Below are 15,857 nucleotides of genomic sequence, written 5' to 3'. Positions count from 1 at the left end.
CTGTGTTCAATACCCCCCCCACACACACAGAAAAATTACTTAATAAATAAAATTGAAATAAAACCCCTCAAAATGTACCTCACACTCACTTGACTGCAATAGAGGAGTTGACCCTGACTACTAATATTAAGTGATCACTAAGCTTTTTAGTTTTGGTTCTCCACTCTTAGCTTTCTAAACACTCTCCCATTTGGAAATCACCTCCCTTCTTCAGGCTGAACTCTTGACACTTCATGGATATCTCTCAGTTTTTAATACTAGTTTTAATATCATTCCTGAGCTCCAATCTCATTTGTCCAATTATCTTCTACCATGGATACACTATAATTACTTCAAATTCAGACATTAAAATTAGCCTTAGCTACCCCAAATGACTTACTATATTATTCTCTCCCTATTTTTACTACATTAATAAGATACCATTTCCTTAAACATTTAACCCTGCTGGTCAGTGGCTTGTCTCAATTCTTACCCATAAACCTTCAAAATAGTATTCCTTTTCTTTTCCAGGATAAAAACTTATCTAAGAATGGTATTAAGCAAACACATATACCATGTTAGACACCAAACTTCATTATCTATAATAGAAAATTAGAAACATGTAAAATTACTATTCTAAAATTTCATTTTTAAAATGAAAGCTTTAGGATGAGATTTTTTTTCCCCCAGAAATATATGCATAGGGGCTGGGGATGTAGCTCAAGCGGTAGCGCGCTCGCCTGGCATGCGTGCGGCCCGGGTTCAATCCTCAGCACGACATACAAACAAAGATGTTGTGTCTGCCGAAAACTGAAAAATAAATATTAAAAATTCTCTCTCTCTCTCTTAAAAAAAAATATGCATACCAGAAGTGACTTTTTTACATATAGCAAAAAAGGTGTTTGTTTTCTTTATTTCTAGTTCTAAAGTTTCAGAAAGCAAAAGACCTTATTGAAAACCCTTGATCAGTTCAAATATGCTTTAATTAAAGCACTATTTGCAACCTGGAGATTTCTATGATGCTTTTAATCAAGAACTGTAATAAAAAGTCTCTGTACTGAGAATATGGAAGTGTTCTTCTAGAACACAGAAAAGGGTATTGCAGCCATTTGAATTTCTGGCAATTTCACCTACAGAAATAAGGATTTTTAGAAAGCTACTTATGTAAATTTCCTTGTTACAAAAGCTTCCTTTTTCTTTCCTTTGGGATACAGAGAATGAAAACTCATTAAGTGAAAAATTAAGCAGTTCATCCATTCAGCTCTGTTCTTTCTTCCATTTCTTCAGCCCTGCATTAGATATTTTTCTACAAAATTTGTAGCTCATGTCTATACCTTAATTTTAAAAAATCCTACTGGGGCTGGGGATGTGGCTCAAGCAGTAGCGCACTCGCCTGGCATGTATGCGGCCCAGGTTCGATCCTCATCACCACATACAAACAAAGATGTTGTGTCCACTGAAAACTAAAAAATAAATATTAAAAATTCTCTCTCTCTCTCTCTCTCTCTCTCTCTCTCTCTCTCTCTCTCTCTCTCTCAAAAAAAAAAAAAAATCCTACTGGCGGCATTTGAACCCAATCATGTAGATTTATAAAAGGAAGCACTTTTCAGGAGTGATATTCCTTTATTTTCCAAAAATGCAGGAAAACTGCAATTCTAATATTGATTGGAATAATAGTTACCAAGTATTAATCTCATCATCCAGATTAATAGGAAAAGAATTCAAATCAACTTACAAAAAAAAAAAATGGATAGGATGAACATTAAGCAGGACTTGACCAAGGGTTCAAGTGAGGTTGTCATGACTTCCTCTTACTCCCTATGAGAAACAGTGCAGCAGGGTTCGGTGGCACACTCCTGCAATCCCAGCTCCTCAGGAGGCTAGTGCAGGAGAATTGAAAGTCCCAGGCCAACCTGGCAATATACTGAAACCCTATTTTAAAATAAGTTTTTAAAAAGTCCTTAGGAGGTTCTCAGTAGTAGATTGCTTGCTTAGCAAGCATGAGGCCCTGAATTTAATCCCCAGTTAGCCCCCCACCCCACACACATTTTTCAGGGACTGTGTTCTGGGACAATGGTCCACTCTTTAGAAATAAGAGAGATCCCAAGTAGCTACTGCAGAAAATTCTGGAGAAGGATTCTGATTGACTCAGTTGGGGTCCATCCCTGAATCAGTTACACAGTAATCCAGTAACTTGAGGTGATGCAGGATAGCCTGGCAGTTAATGACATGTGCTCTGTTGTTGGACATTCCAGACTTAAATCCCAACAAGCTGTGTGATTTGGGGAAATTACTGACATTTATTGTTTCAGTTTCCTTGCTTGTAATCTAAGAACTACACTCTGGGGACTACATTCTGTAAAAATACATAGAATAAGCCTTTGCATTTTATGTGACAATACAAGAATTATTGCATAAATTTTACCTGTTATTCTTATTATTGGTCATTTGCTTATCATCCCTGCAGTTTGGATGAGAGCAGGTGGTAATAGAAATGAAGGATGGGGGGGCTGGGGATGTGGCTCAAGCGGTAGCGCGCTCGCCTGGCATGCGTGTGGCCCGGGTTCGATCCTCAGCACCACATACCAACAAAGATGTTGTGTCCGCCGAGAACTAAAAAATAAATACTAAAAATTAAAAAAAAAAAAAAAAAGAAATGAAGGATGGGGGAAAAAAAGAGATGAAGGATGGTGTACACTGTGCTAGGCAATCAAATAGATTAACTACTACCTCTCTGAAAGGAGATTTGAAAATTTTTTATCAAATTCATGAGGTGCATACCCTTTAAAGACCAGTTGCTTAGCATATGGTATATATGTATGTTGGACTATTAGGTAGTCCTTTAAAATGATGCTGAAGAAGTATACTTATTTTTTGAAAAAGAAGTTCACAATAAATACTCAATGATATAGTCTCATTTTTTGGGTAATTTATATAGAATATATTTAAAAAACTAAAAATTATTAACACAGAGTGATGAGATTTGTATTATTTTTATCTGCCCTTTTGTCTTCTGTATTTTCTGATTTTTAACAATGAACATATTTACATTTTAAAAAATTAACATGAGTATATATTATCTACCATTTTCAAATCATTGTCTTTTTTGCTGAGAATTATACTCCCACTTTCTGTTTGTAAGATAGTTCAAATTTTGTTTTTTAAATGCACAACTTATGTTTACTGTTCTTTTTTAAAAACAAAAAATTCTGTAGTTGTAGATGGACAGAATGTCTTTTATTTATTTATTTTTATGTGGTGCTAAGGATCAAACCCAATTCCACACACATACTAGGCAAGTGCTCTGCACTGAGTTACAACCCCAACCCCTTGTTTACTGTTCTTTAAAGCTATTTCATCATCTCCATCTGTCTTGATCATCTTGCAGTTTTATAATTATTATGCTTTTCTTTTACCTCAGAAAATTTATTTTTAGCCATGCCTATCCTATTGCTCTAATTTATTAATGACATGGAATGATATTCATGTTTCTTGAGTTTGAAATTTTCCTTTTCTTCTCATTTCATTATTTTATCATCTCATCTTTGAGGGTTTTTTAAAACTGAATTTGTGTTATTGCAGAGGACATTTTCTTCTTTGGGGGAGCTAGGTCTTCCTCTTTTCTGGATTTTGCATGCTAGATTTCTTAACTGTTCCTTCCCTCCCACTTTTTATCCTTGCCTCCCTTTCTTTATTTCTCCTGTTCATAAGCATTATGACCTAATGTTAAGAACTTATATCCCTACTCCTTACTATGTGTTCTTGGGCAAGTAATTCACTATTCCATACCTCAGTTTCCTTATTACATGCAATGGGGGAAAATTAATAGTTCCCATTTCTTAGGGTTAGTATGATAAGTTTAAAAATTAATATAAAATGCTTAGAATACCTTGTTTACTAAATATTTATGTTAACAATTATAATTACAGCATCACTGACATTTCTTTCCAAATTGCCTGTGATGTCTAACTGGTATCTATGTTGCTGAAATTGGTACACAGATACCAGTTTGGGGATTTTGTGGGATTTATATAGCCTATAGTCAATGTGCCCTCTGATCTTTTCTAGGTTCATAATCCCCTTCCATGGAAATACCACTGGAATTTGGAGCAGTTCCCCAACTCAGTGTAGATCCTGGAGCCTATGCATCTACCAGTGAAAGGCAGCACAGGTTCTGGTTGTTCATTTCTGTTTTCATCCTTCTCTTTCTAAAAACTATTTCCACTTCCCTCAGATAGAAAAGAGGCAAATAAATAAATATATTTTTGTCTACGCCTTTCTAAATTTGGGATATTTCTGAACATTCTTATGATTTGTTTTTAACTTTCAGGGATTGATCTGGGAGATATAGGCAGAGCCAAACTAAGCCTCACCAGAATCATCAAGTAGTTGGCCATTGCTTTCTCTAGTTTATCTCATGAAGTTGTGTTCCTTCCCTAACTTGGTTATTACTAATAAAATGTGTGTTGTTTTTATTAAAAAGTATTTTTTTAATGGTGGATTTGTTTTGTTTTGTTGTAGTGATGAGAATCAAACCCAGGGCATGCTAAGCAAACACTTGATCCCAGCCCCTAAATTGTTACTTAATTAAATATTAGTAGATGTGAAGAGTTTGTGGTTCACTTTTACTCTTCCATCATTATGCAGAAGTAGACTCCATGTATTGTTGTATGACTAAAGGAGCAACCTAAGTGACTCTTACCTAGATGAAGATTGTTTCAAGGGCACTTGCTTTGTTGTTGGCAGAGGAGAGACTATTTCTTTTGCTGGAAAATTTGATGTTCTGCTTCATTGGTACTGCTTAATACATATATGAGTGAGTGCAGGCATAGTTCCCAGTAAGCTTTGTGTATAGTAACCTGAATATAAAATATTTTTCCCTGCACATACCGCTGGCAGAATATATCACTTTAGTATTTCTTTCTGTGCTCAAGAGACATTCCCTAGTTTCTGTTCATCAACTTGCCTTCCCTGTCTCTTCACCTTTTTAGCTAAGGGAAAGTGGTAGGCTTTGGTGATCTCTCAAATCCAGGCTTCTAGTTTTCTATTTTCCTGTTCCAGAAACAATTAACCTCAGTTTGTCCCTGGCTGAGCAAAATTCCCTCCATGTGACTTCTTCTTTCCCTTTCAAAATTATTTCTCATGACTTTCACCTTCTCTGATATAGAATTCCAGTAGGTATGAATGAAAGGATACTCAGAGAGTCCTAGCAAAGTCCAAAGACCATGCCACACACCAGAATCTCAAGCAAGAGATGTGTTGTTGGTAACCCAAGGCAAACCAACAAGGCTGTCCCTCTGAGGAGAGTAGCAGTGTGTCAGTACTCACAGAGCACCTTCATAAGCTGCTTGGGAGTTGTGTCACGAGCTGGGGTGGGGTTGATCTTTTAACAGGCACATGTTCTTACAGGAAGTTAAGCAGCATTTCCTCAGAATGGAAACTTTGGAGCCTCTAGATAAAAATGGCTCCCAACCTAAAATGGTGAATCTGATGCTAATATTGATCTGATTCCAATAATGAGAAGAACCGCAATCTGATGAAAATCACAAAGTCTGTGTGGCTTAATAGTAGTTCTACAATTGTCCTACAAGTATTTGCTTTTAACCAAGTGAATATCTACCTATATTTTTGGTTAAGATGTACAATTTACCTGTCAACAAAAGCTAGCCTTTATTGTCTGGGGTGGAGCAAGGAAAAGTGAACTTTCCTTGAACTGTGAAGAAAGAAAAGGAAAAAAAATATATTTTGGAAAGATTGTTCTTTCTATCAAAGAATCACTGAGACTCAAATCAGAAAATTAAAATCACTTCCTCTGTTTTCTCTCACCTTTCTAGCTAGAAGGCATTTGGTAGGCTGTGAATGTACTCCTTTGGAATTCACGGGTCTTTGGTCTTTTTATAAATAATTCTCCTTTAAGTGCTTATGGATGAAGAATCATCCAACTAAACATGTAAGTGTGAGCTAAATATATTTGATGACCATCTTTAAATTTTATAGGATTTAGAGTTAACTTTTTATAGCAATAATGTTATAAATTATGGCTAGGATCCTAAATCATTGCTCAAATATCTATTTAAACAAAACTATTCCTGATGAATTTTACAGGCAAGGTTGTTGTTGGCAGTATAGGCAAGTTTCTAGAGCAACCAGTCTTACTTGTGATGCAATCAGGGACACCCCCCCACCCCCAAAGACTGGACCTCTTAGGACTAAGGGATAAAACCTCTCATGGAATAAGATAGCCAAGCTAGCTCTCAGGCTTATGGAGTTGAGAACCATATGATAGAATTACTCATTAAAAGATGAAATGGTTGTCAAGGCTATGAGAGTGAGATAACACAGCAGTAGATGGAAAACTGGGAAAGTCAGCTCAGCCTGACTTTGAGAATGTGTGGCCAACAGAACTGCCAGCTCTGAAAAGAATAGTATTAGAGACCTACCCAGATGGTAAAGGCAACTCTAGGTGGTGAGGGGCAAATACAGGTAGAGAATTGTCACCAAAGTAATAGTTTCTTTAGTATAAATACTTTAGCTTCTTAGTATAGTTAAACAAACAAACAAAACCTCGGCATATTCCAAGGTGGGAACCTAATGAAGCCAGATTTAAAGATAGGTAGTTAGGTAAATTGGGTGTTAATAAGTAAAATTGAAAATGAAGGACACGTTGATAATGGAATCCCGGAAAGTAGAACAGCACTTGGAATGTTAATGTTCCCAAGGCCCAGAGCCCATACCAAGGACAAGTTAATGAAGCAGCTCCCAGCAAAAGTGGAGATGCTAATCCAAAAGTCCTTCCTGCCCAGATTACTCCTTTGGCCCACCTGTCCCCCACCCTTTGGGCCTTCCCACCTACATTCCATCACTGAAAGATAACAGAACAAAGGACAGGAATGCGACAGGAATGCAGGAAAGCTGAAAGAAGAACTTAGCTATAAAAAGGGGAACACATCCACCCTTCCATGGATTCCACCTCTTGGGTCCCCTTCTTCCTCCAGGGAGAAGTTTTTTCTGTTGTCCTTTAATAAAGATTCTACTTGGGGCTGGGGATGTGGCTCAAGCCGTAGCGCGCTCGCCTGGCATGCGTGCGGCCCAGGTTCGATCCTCAGCATCACATACCAACAAAGATGTTGTGTCTGCCGAGAACTAAAAAATAAATATTAAAAAAAAAAATTCTCTCTCTCTCCTCTCTCACTCTCTCTTAAAAAATAAATAAATAAATAAATAAAGCTTCTTCTTTCCACTCTAAACTTGCCTCGGTGGTAACACTAAGATAGTAATGAGCCATGTAGCTTGAAGAAGCATGATGAAAAAGGTGCAGTGGAATGAAGTCCCACTTCTACCCATGATGACATCAAGAGTCCAAGTTCCTGCCTATTTCATAGATGTCATAAAAGCTATTCCCCTTTGTTCTTTGCTTGAGTCAGTCTGGGAATTTCTGTCCCCCAAGTGCTATCTTCCTTTTGACTCCCATTCCTTTACTGGAGCCAGCCTAGGGGTCTCTGTCCCCTTGTTACCAAAAGCTCCGTCCTTGTCCCCAGTGCCAATCCAATAACAAGGACATGGTTCTGAGAAAAAGGAAAGAGGATTATTGCTGTGCTAGCAAAGGATAAACACAGGAGACACCTTATAAGATCCTTGCTTAGCATCTGGACGGCCATCTTAAGTGACAGCCGCCATTTAAAAAAATATATTTTTTAGTTGTAGTTGGACACAATACCTTTATTTAATTAATCAATTTATTTATTTTTATGTGATGCTGAGGATTGAACTCAGGGCTTCATGCTTGCTAAGCGAACCCGCTACCACTGAGCCACAACTCCAGCCTGAGAGCCGCCATTTTAAGGAAAAGGTTTCGCTTTCCCGCCCAAGGGCCTTTCGAGAAAGGCTTACCATTCCTTCATACCAATCCAACCCTTAACTGCCCACATTAGGACCTGCTCTGCTCTGATTCCTGAGCCTGCCCTATAAAAATCCCAGAACCCAAGCCTGTTTTGCCTCTATCTCCTATAGGGAGATAGCCTTTATTTGTTAGCTCTGACAGACTCTCATGTGTATCTCTGCCTGGTTTCCATCTTTCATTTCTCACTTACCCTCTCATGCCACACTTTCCCTTCACTCCGTCCCAGAGGCTGTGATTTTGCCCATCAGCAGGAATAGGGGGCTTTTAAAGAGGTGATTAAAAGGCTACATTCCATATGCTCTCAGTTGGAGTTGTAATTCACTTGTTAATTTGGTAGCCATTTCTGAGATCTATCTTATTCCTTGAGAGGTTTTACCCCTTAGTCCACTATCCCCAAAGTCTGGTGGGTGTGTGCTCAAAGACAGATAAATCTTCCTAAAATGGAGAAGAAAGGTAATCCTGTTTTCCCTGAGATTAGGGAGGGGAAGAAATTAGGGAGGAGCAGGGAAAGAGGGAGAGAAAAATAAAACATGTTCATTTAAAAAATAAGTTGCAGTGGCAGAGCAATAAGGGATATATCCAAAGCATAAGGTGGACCACTGTTATACCCCAAGTGCTATCTCCCTTCTGGATCAAGCAGAGCCCTTAATAAAAACCTCGATTGTGGGCTGGGGATGTGGCTCAAGCAGTAGCGCGCTCGCCTGGCATGCGTGCGGCCTGGGTTTGATCCTCAGCACCACATCCCAACAAAGATGTTGTGTGATCCTCAGCACCACATCCCAACAAAGATGTTGTGTCCGCCGAGAACTAAAAAATAAATGTTAAAAATTCTCTCTCTCACTCTCTCTTTAAAAAAAAAAAAAAAGAAGAAGAAGTTCTTTCTGGGTCCATTGTTTGTTTTCTAGAACTCTGTATCCAAGAACCCAAGGTTGGTAACAGTTGCATAGACATCCTTTTATTATTTTTATGAGATAATGAGTTCAGAATGTGAAATTCCAGCAACACATTCCACCTGTTTTGGCCTTAGCTATGGTATTAGGGATTTCTCTGATTCCTAACTTCGTCATCTATTGTAAGTTGACAGTGAGGAGGAAAGTCCCTATTGGTGACTGCCATAGCAAAAGCCCTTAAGGGACAGAGACAGACTGAGATTAATTGAAATGTTGTGTTCCATTTGTGAAGATGAATTGAAATGCATTCTGTTGTCATGTATAACTAAGTAGAACAAATAATAATAATAAAATAAAAAGAAATTATGAGCGGGGACAGTTTGCAGTGGGGAGGAAGGCAATGACAAAGATTTCTGGAAATCAGAGCGTGAGAAAGAGACATAATTACTTCTTATTGGTCTGAAAATCCTAGTAACCCCTTGGTAGTTTGGTTTTCTAATAGTTTTTGCTGCCAGTAACATGAAATACACAGAATTTTATTTTTAAAGAAAAAACTTCCTCTCCCCACCCAAAGCCATTCTTCCTCTTTTATTTCTTGGAAACTAAAGAAACAAAAAAGCAACACCATAAAAATCACACTCTTTGAGGATTCAAATGACAGAATGATATAATTCAATTGCAGCTCAGGAAATAATTAAATTTAACAATTTCCTTGGACTTTGTATATTATCAGGTAGATTTTTTAACTTAGAGCTAAAGGGTGGAACAACCTGTAAGGAAGCAGGATGGAGGCAGGTAGTGCTGCCTTCTAAATCTATAAGAAAGGATCAGGAAGGGAAGGATGAGGAACAAACATGTACAAATTACTTTATCCTCTCCCTCTTCTTATTTTACTGATCTTCCCACCAGGTCAGCATTATGGAAGTTGTCAGAAATGGATTTGAGATTGAACAGAGCTGTCCTAAGGCTAGTTGTATGACATCAGAGAATAATCTACAGGAGCAACAGCTTGAAGGTATTAAATAAAAAGTACAGAAAGACCAGTGTTTTGAACTATGCTTCTGCACAGATGAGTTTAAAATCAAAATGGAGTCATGATAAAGATGCATGTCACCAAGCTGAAACTAAGCTATTTATCTGAACTTGTGAGAAACCAAGATAGTCAAATTTCCAAAACAGGCCAGTTTCAATTGACATGAAAATGACATTCCCTCTGCTTTAAACTTACACAAAAGATATAACTTGATGTTAATTGATCAGTTGTTTTCCAGACACCCTGGCCCTGCTTTATAAGGAAAATCATTTTGAAATGACTAAACTGTTTTTTTTTGTTTCTATTTTCTTCAAACATTTCTTTGTCTATAGAATCAACCTCCTTTGTTTGGATGATTAGGACACTTATTCTTTATTTTACTTTTTTGATGAACATGTATTAATTATGCATATTAATGAGGTTTATGTATTGATATTATAATACACATATAAAGCATACACAGATCAAATCAGGGTGATTTAACATTTACCTCTCCTTATCATTTCTCTAGGTTTGAAGACTGTATGCTTCTCTTCTATATCTTAATAAAATATATAATAGATTATTTTGAACTATAATCATCTCACTGTGCTGTAGAATACCAGAATTTATTCCTTCTATGTAACTGTTTTATAGCCATTATCCACCCTCCCTTTATCAACCTCACCCTTACCAATGCCTAGTAATTACATTTCTAAGCTCAGGTCAACTTTTTTTGTTTGTTTGTTATTGAAGCATTTATTTTATGGAATTAAATGTTATTCTATTCTAGAATTAAAATAGGGCTGGGGATATAGCTCCGTTGGTAGAGTGCTTGCCTTGCATGCATAAGGCTCTAGGTTCAATCACCAGCATCATAGAGATAGATAAATAAATAAATAAATAAATAAAGCTAAAGCCAATTAAGATCTTTAAACTAACTTATTCTAATTTTCATCCTTTGGCGAAGGTAAATAAATTTTCTATGACCAGCCATCTCTCTCTTATATTTTATAAATCTGTTATATGTATGTAAGCCAGACCCTATCTGTACTTAGCCTTACTCTCAACTATTAATATATACTCTGTGCCATAACAAATGCTGGGGAATCATGGATATAATATATATTCAAAGATTTTTGGCTAACTCTGTTTTTCTCTTTAAACTAAGTTGTCATGTGCTCTAGTAACAATTCTATGCTGCAAAAATTACTTTTTAGAGTATCCTTCCTATCCTTCCTATGTCAGTAAACATTTTCTCTCTAAACTGTCAGATAGTAAATATTTTTGGCTTTTCAGGTCATATAGTCTCTCAACTACTACTCAACTCTGCAGTTGCAATGTGAAAGTTAATAGACAAAACACAAATGACTATACATGACTATGTTTCAATAAAATTTATTTATGGGCTTGTGAACTTCTTAAATTTTTTTTTAATATTTATTTTTTTTTAGTTCTCGGCGGACACAACATCTTTGTTGGTATGTGGTGCTGAGGATTGAACCCGGGTCGCACGCATGCCAGGCGAGCGCGCTACCGCTTGAGCCACATCCCCAGCCCAACTTCTTAAATTTTTATGTAAGAAAATGTTATTGTTTTATACATTAGTCAGCTTTATTACTGTTACAAAATGCCCAAGAAAAAATTAAAGGAGGCAGGATTTATTTGCAGTTGTGAGTTTCAGTCCATGGTCATATGGTTCTATTGTTATGTGCCTGTGGTGAGGCAGAGCAACATGGTAGAGAAGGTGTGGTAGGTAGAACAGAGCTGCTCACCTCATGGTAGCCAGAAAGCAAAGGGGAGAAAAGGATAAGGGAAAACATATAGACCCCAAGGTCATGACCCCAAGGACACAGTCCCTTCAACTAGGTTCTTTTTTTTTTTTTTTTTTTTTTTAGTTTTCGGCAGACACAACATCTTTGTTTGTATGTGGTGATGAGGATCGAATCCTGGCCACACGCCTGCCAGGAAAGCGCACTACTGCTTGAGCCACATCCCCAGTTCTTCAACTAGGTTCTAAAGCCTACAGTTTCCAGCACCTTCCAGATGTCCACTCAATTATGATTCCATCAATGAATTAAATGTTTATTATTGAGGATAGAGTTCTCATGATCCAATTACTTTGTAAAACACCTCTGAACATTACTGCACTGGGGACTAAGCCTTCAACACAAGACTTTGAAAACATTTCAGATACAAACCATAACCTCTTGTATTGATCCTTTTTGATGATTTAAAAGTGTGAAAATCCATTTTTAGTTTGGAGGCTATATAAAACCAAAAAGCAAAACAGATATGGTCCATGGGGCGACAGTTTTGGCCCAAATTCCTCACTATAAATATAGGAAAACTGAGTGCCTAAGGAGTTAAGATGTTTTTTTCCAAAATTGCTTGGGCTTAGTGACAGAGATAAAATTAACATTTTATCCTGACTCCTCAATTCATACTCTAGTCACTTTACCATATTGCCCCTCAGCTTAAACTGCTAAGTGTAGCTTGGTTAGGATACTGGATGATGATGATTGCATAAGATGAGTCTGCACAGAGTATTTTATTTATATGTCAAAAGTTTAGTTTTGTTTTGTTTTTGGTAACAGGGATTGAACCCAGGAGCATTTGGCCCTTTTTTATTATTTTACATATTTATTTATTTTTTTAAAAATTTATTTATTTACTCTAATTTCTTATACATAACAGCAGAATGCATTTCAATTTATAGTACACATATAGAGCAGAATTTTTCATGTCTCTGGTTGTTCACAATGTAGAGTCACACCATTAGTGTTTTCATATATGTACTTAGGTAATGACGTCCACCATCTTTAATACCCCCATGCCCTCTCCCTTTCCCTCACTCCCCTTTGAGGTATTCAAAGTTCCTCTATTACTCCCATGCTTTCCCCCATCCCCATAAGGGATGAGCATCCACATATCAGAGAAAACATTTGGCCTTTGGTTTGTTGGGATTGGCTTATTTCACTTAGCATAATATTCTACAACTCTATCCATTTATCTACAAAGACCATAATTTTGTTCTCTTCTATTGTTGAGTAATATTCCATTGTATGTGTATATATATATATGTATATATATATATATATATATATATATACACACACACCACATTTTCTTTTTTTAAAGAGAGAGAGAGAGAAAGAGAATTTTTTTTTAATATTTATTTTTTAGTTTTCGGCAGAAACAACATCTTTGTTTGTATGTGGTGCTGAGGATCGAACCCGGGCCGCACACACGTCAGGCGAGTGCACTACCGCTTGAGCCACCTCCCCAGCCCATGCCACATTTTCTTTTCTTTTTCTTTTTTAATATTTATTTTTCAGTTATTGGCAGACACAACATCTTTGTTGGTATGTGGTGCTGAGGATCGAATCCGGGCCGCACGCATGCCAGGCGAGCGCGCTACCTCTTGAGCCACATCCCCAGCCCCATGCCACATTTTCTTTATCCATTCATCTATTGAAGGGCATCTAGGTTGCTTCTACAGTTTAGCTATTGTGAATTGTGCTGCTATAAATATTGATGTGACTGCATCCATGTAGTATACTGTTTTTTAGTCCTTTGGTTATAAACTGAAGAGTGAATAGCAGGGTGAAATGGTGGTGCTATTCCCAGTTTTCCAAGGAATCTCCATACTTCTTTCCATATTGGTTGCATCGTTTTTCATTCCCACCAACAATGTATGAGGGTGCCTTTTCCCCCACCTCTTTGCCGACACTTATTGTTGTTTGTATTCTTAATAGCTGGAGTGAGATGAAATCTTATAATAGTTTTGATTTGCATTTCTTTAATTGCTAGAGGTGTTGAACTTTTTTATATATTTGTTGATTGATTGTATATTATCTCCTGAGAATTATCTGTTCAGTACCTTGGCCCATATATTGACTGGGTTACTTGGGTTTATTTTGGTGTTAAGATGTTTGAGTTCTTTATATACCCTAGAGATTAGTACTCTAATGATGTGCGAATGGTAAATAATTGTTCCTGTTCTTTAGGCTTTCTATTTACATCACTGAGTGTTTATTTTGTTGGGAAGAAGCTTTTCAGTTTGAAATCAATCCCATGTATTGATTTTTTATTTTATTTCTTGTGATATGGAAGTATTATTAATGAAGTCAGGACCTAATCTGACATGAAGGAGATTGGGCCTACTTTTTCTTTTATTAGGTGCAGCATCTCTGGTTTAATTCCTAGGTCCTTGATCCACTTTTAGTTGAGTTTAGTGCATGGCGAGGAACAGGGGCTTAATTTTATTTTGCTGCATATGGATTTTCAGTTTTCCCAGCACCATTTTTTGAAGAGACTACCTTTTCTCCAATATATGTTTTTGGAGCATTTGTTTAGTATGAGATAACTATATTTGTATGGGTTTGTCTCTGTGTCTTCTATTCTGTATCATTGGTCTACAAGTCTATTTTTGTTGCAATACCATACTGTTTTATTTACTATTACTCTGTAATATTGTTTAAGTCTGGTATTGTGATGCCACCTGCTTCACTCTTCTTGCTAAGGATTGCTTTAGCTAATTCTGGATCTCTTATTTTTCCAGATAAATTTCATGACTGCTTTTTCTATTTCTATGAGGAATGCCATTGGCATTTGTTTGGGATTACATTAAATAGTACTCTCCTTAATATGGTCATTTTGTCAATATTAATTCCACCTATCCAAGAACAAAGGAGATATTTTCATTTTCTAAGGTCTTCTTTAATTTTTTTCTTTACTTTTCTGTAGTTTTCATTGTAGAGGTCTTTCACTAAATTGGTTCCCAAATATTTTATTTGTCTATTTTTTGAGGCTATTATAAATGGGGTAGTTTTCCTCATTTCTCTTTCAGAGGATTTATCACTGATGTTCAGAAATGCCTTTGGTTTATGGGTGTTGATTTTATATCCTGCTATTTTCATGAATTTATTTATTAGTTCTAGGAGTTTTCTGGTGGAATTTTTTGGATCCTCTAGGTATAGAATCATGTCATTGGAAAATAGAAATAGTTTGAGTTCTTCTTTTCCTATCTATATCCCTTTAATTTCTTTCATCTGTCTAATTGCTCTGGCTAGAGTTTAAAGAACTATGATAAATAGAAGTGGTGATCCCCATAAAACAAATGCCAAATGTTTTCTCTGATATGAGGATGATGATGGAGGGTGGGAAGCATGAGAGGAAACTTTAGATAGGACAAAGGGGAAGGAAAGGAAGAGAGGGGGCAAGGGAAGTAGGAAAGACACTGGAATGAGATGGATATCATTACCTTAAGTACATGTATGAAGACACAAATGGTGGCACTCTATTTTGTGCACAACCAGATATGAAAAATTGTGCTCTGTATGTGAACTATGAATTGAGATGCATTCTGCTGTCCCATATAACAAAGTAAAATGAATATATATATAATATATATATATATATATATATATATATATATATATATATATATATATATATAGTGAAAGAGGGCATCCCTGTCCTGTTTCAGTTTTTAGAGGGAATGCTTTCAATTTGTCTCCATTTAGAATAATGTTGACCTGGGACGTAGCATAGATAGCATTTACAATGTTGAGATGTGTTCCTGTTATCCTTAGTTTTTCTAGTGTTTTGAACATGAAGGGGTACTGTATTTTGTCAAAAGCTTTTTCTGAATCTATTAAGATGATCATATGGTTCTTATCTGTAAGTCTATTGATGTGATGAATTACATTTATGGATTTCTGTATGTTGAACCTACCTTGCATCTCTGGGATGAAGCCCATTTGATCATGGTGCACGATCTTTTTAATATGTTTTTATATTTGATTTGCCAAAATTTTATTGAGAATTATTGCATCTATGTTCATTAGAGATATTGGTCTGAATTTTTCTTTTTTTGATGTGTATTTATCTGGTTTTAAAATCAGAATGATATTAGCTTCATAGAATTAGTTTGTGTTTTTATATTTCATGAAATAATTTGAGGAGTATTGGTATTAGTTCTTCTTTGAAGGTCTTGTAGAACTGTATCCGTCTGGTCCAGAGCTTTTTGCGGTTGGTAGGCTTCTGATGGCATCTTCTATTTCATTGCTTA

The sequence above is a fragment of the Ictidomys tridecemlineatus genome, chromosome 1 (genome assembly GCF_052094955.1).
Source record: "Ictidomys tridecemlineatus isolate mIctTri1 chromosome 1, mIctTri1.hap1, whole genome shotgun sequence".
Classification (NCBI taxonomy): Eukaryota; Metazoa; Chordata; class Mammalia; order Rodentia; family Sciuridae; genus Ictidomys; species Ictidomys tridecemlineatus.
This window is presented reverse-complemented; position numbering follows the sequence as displayed.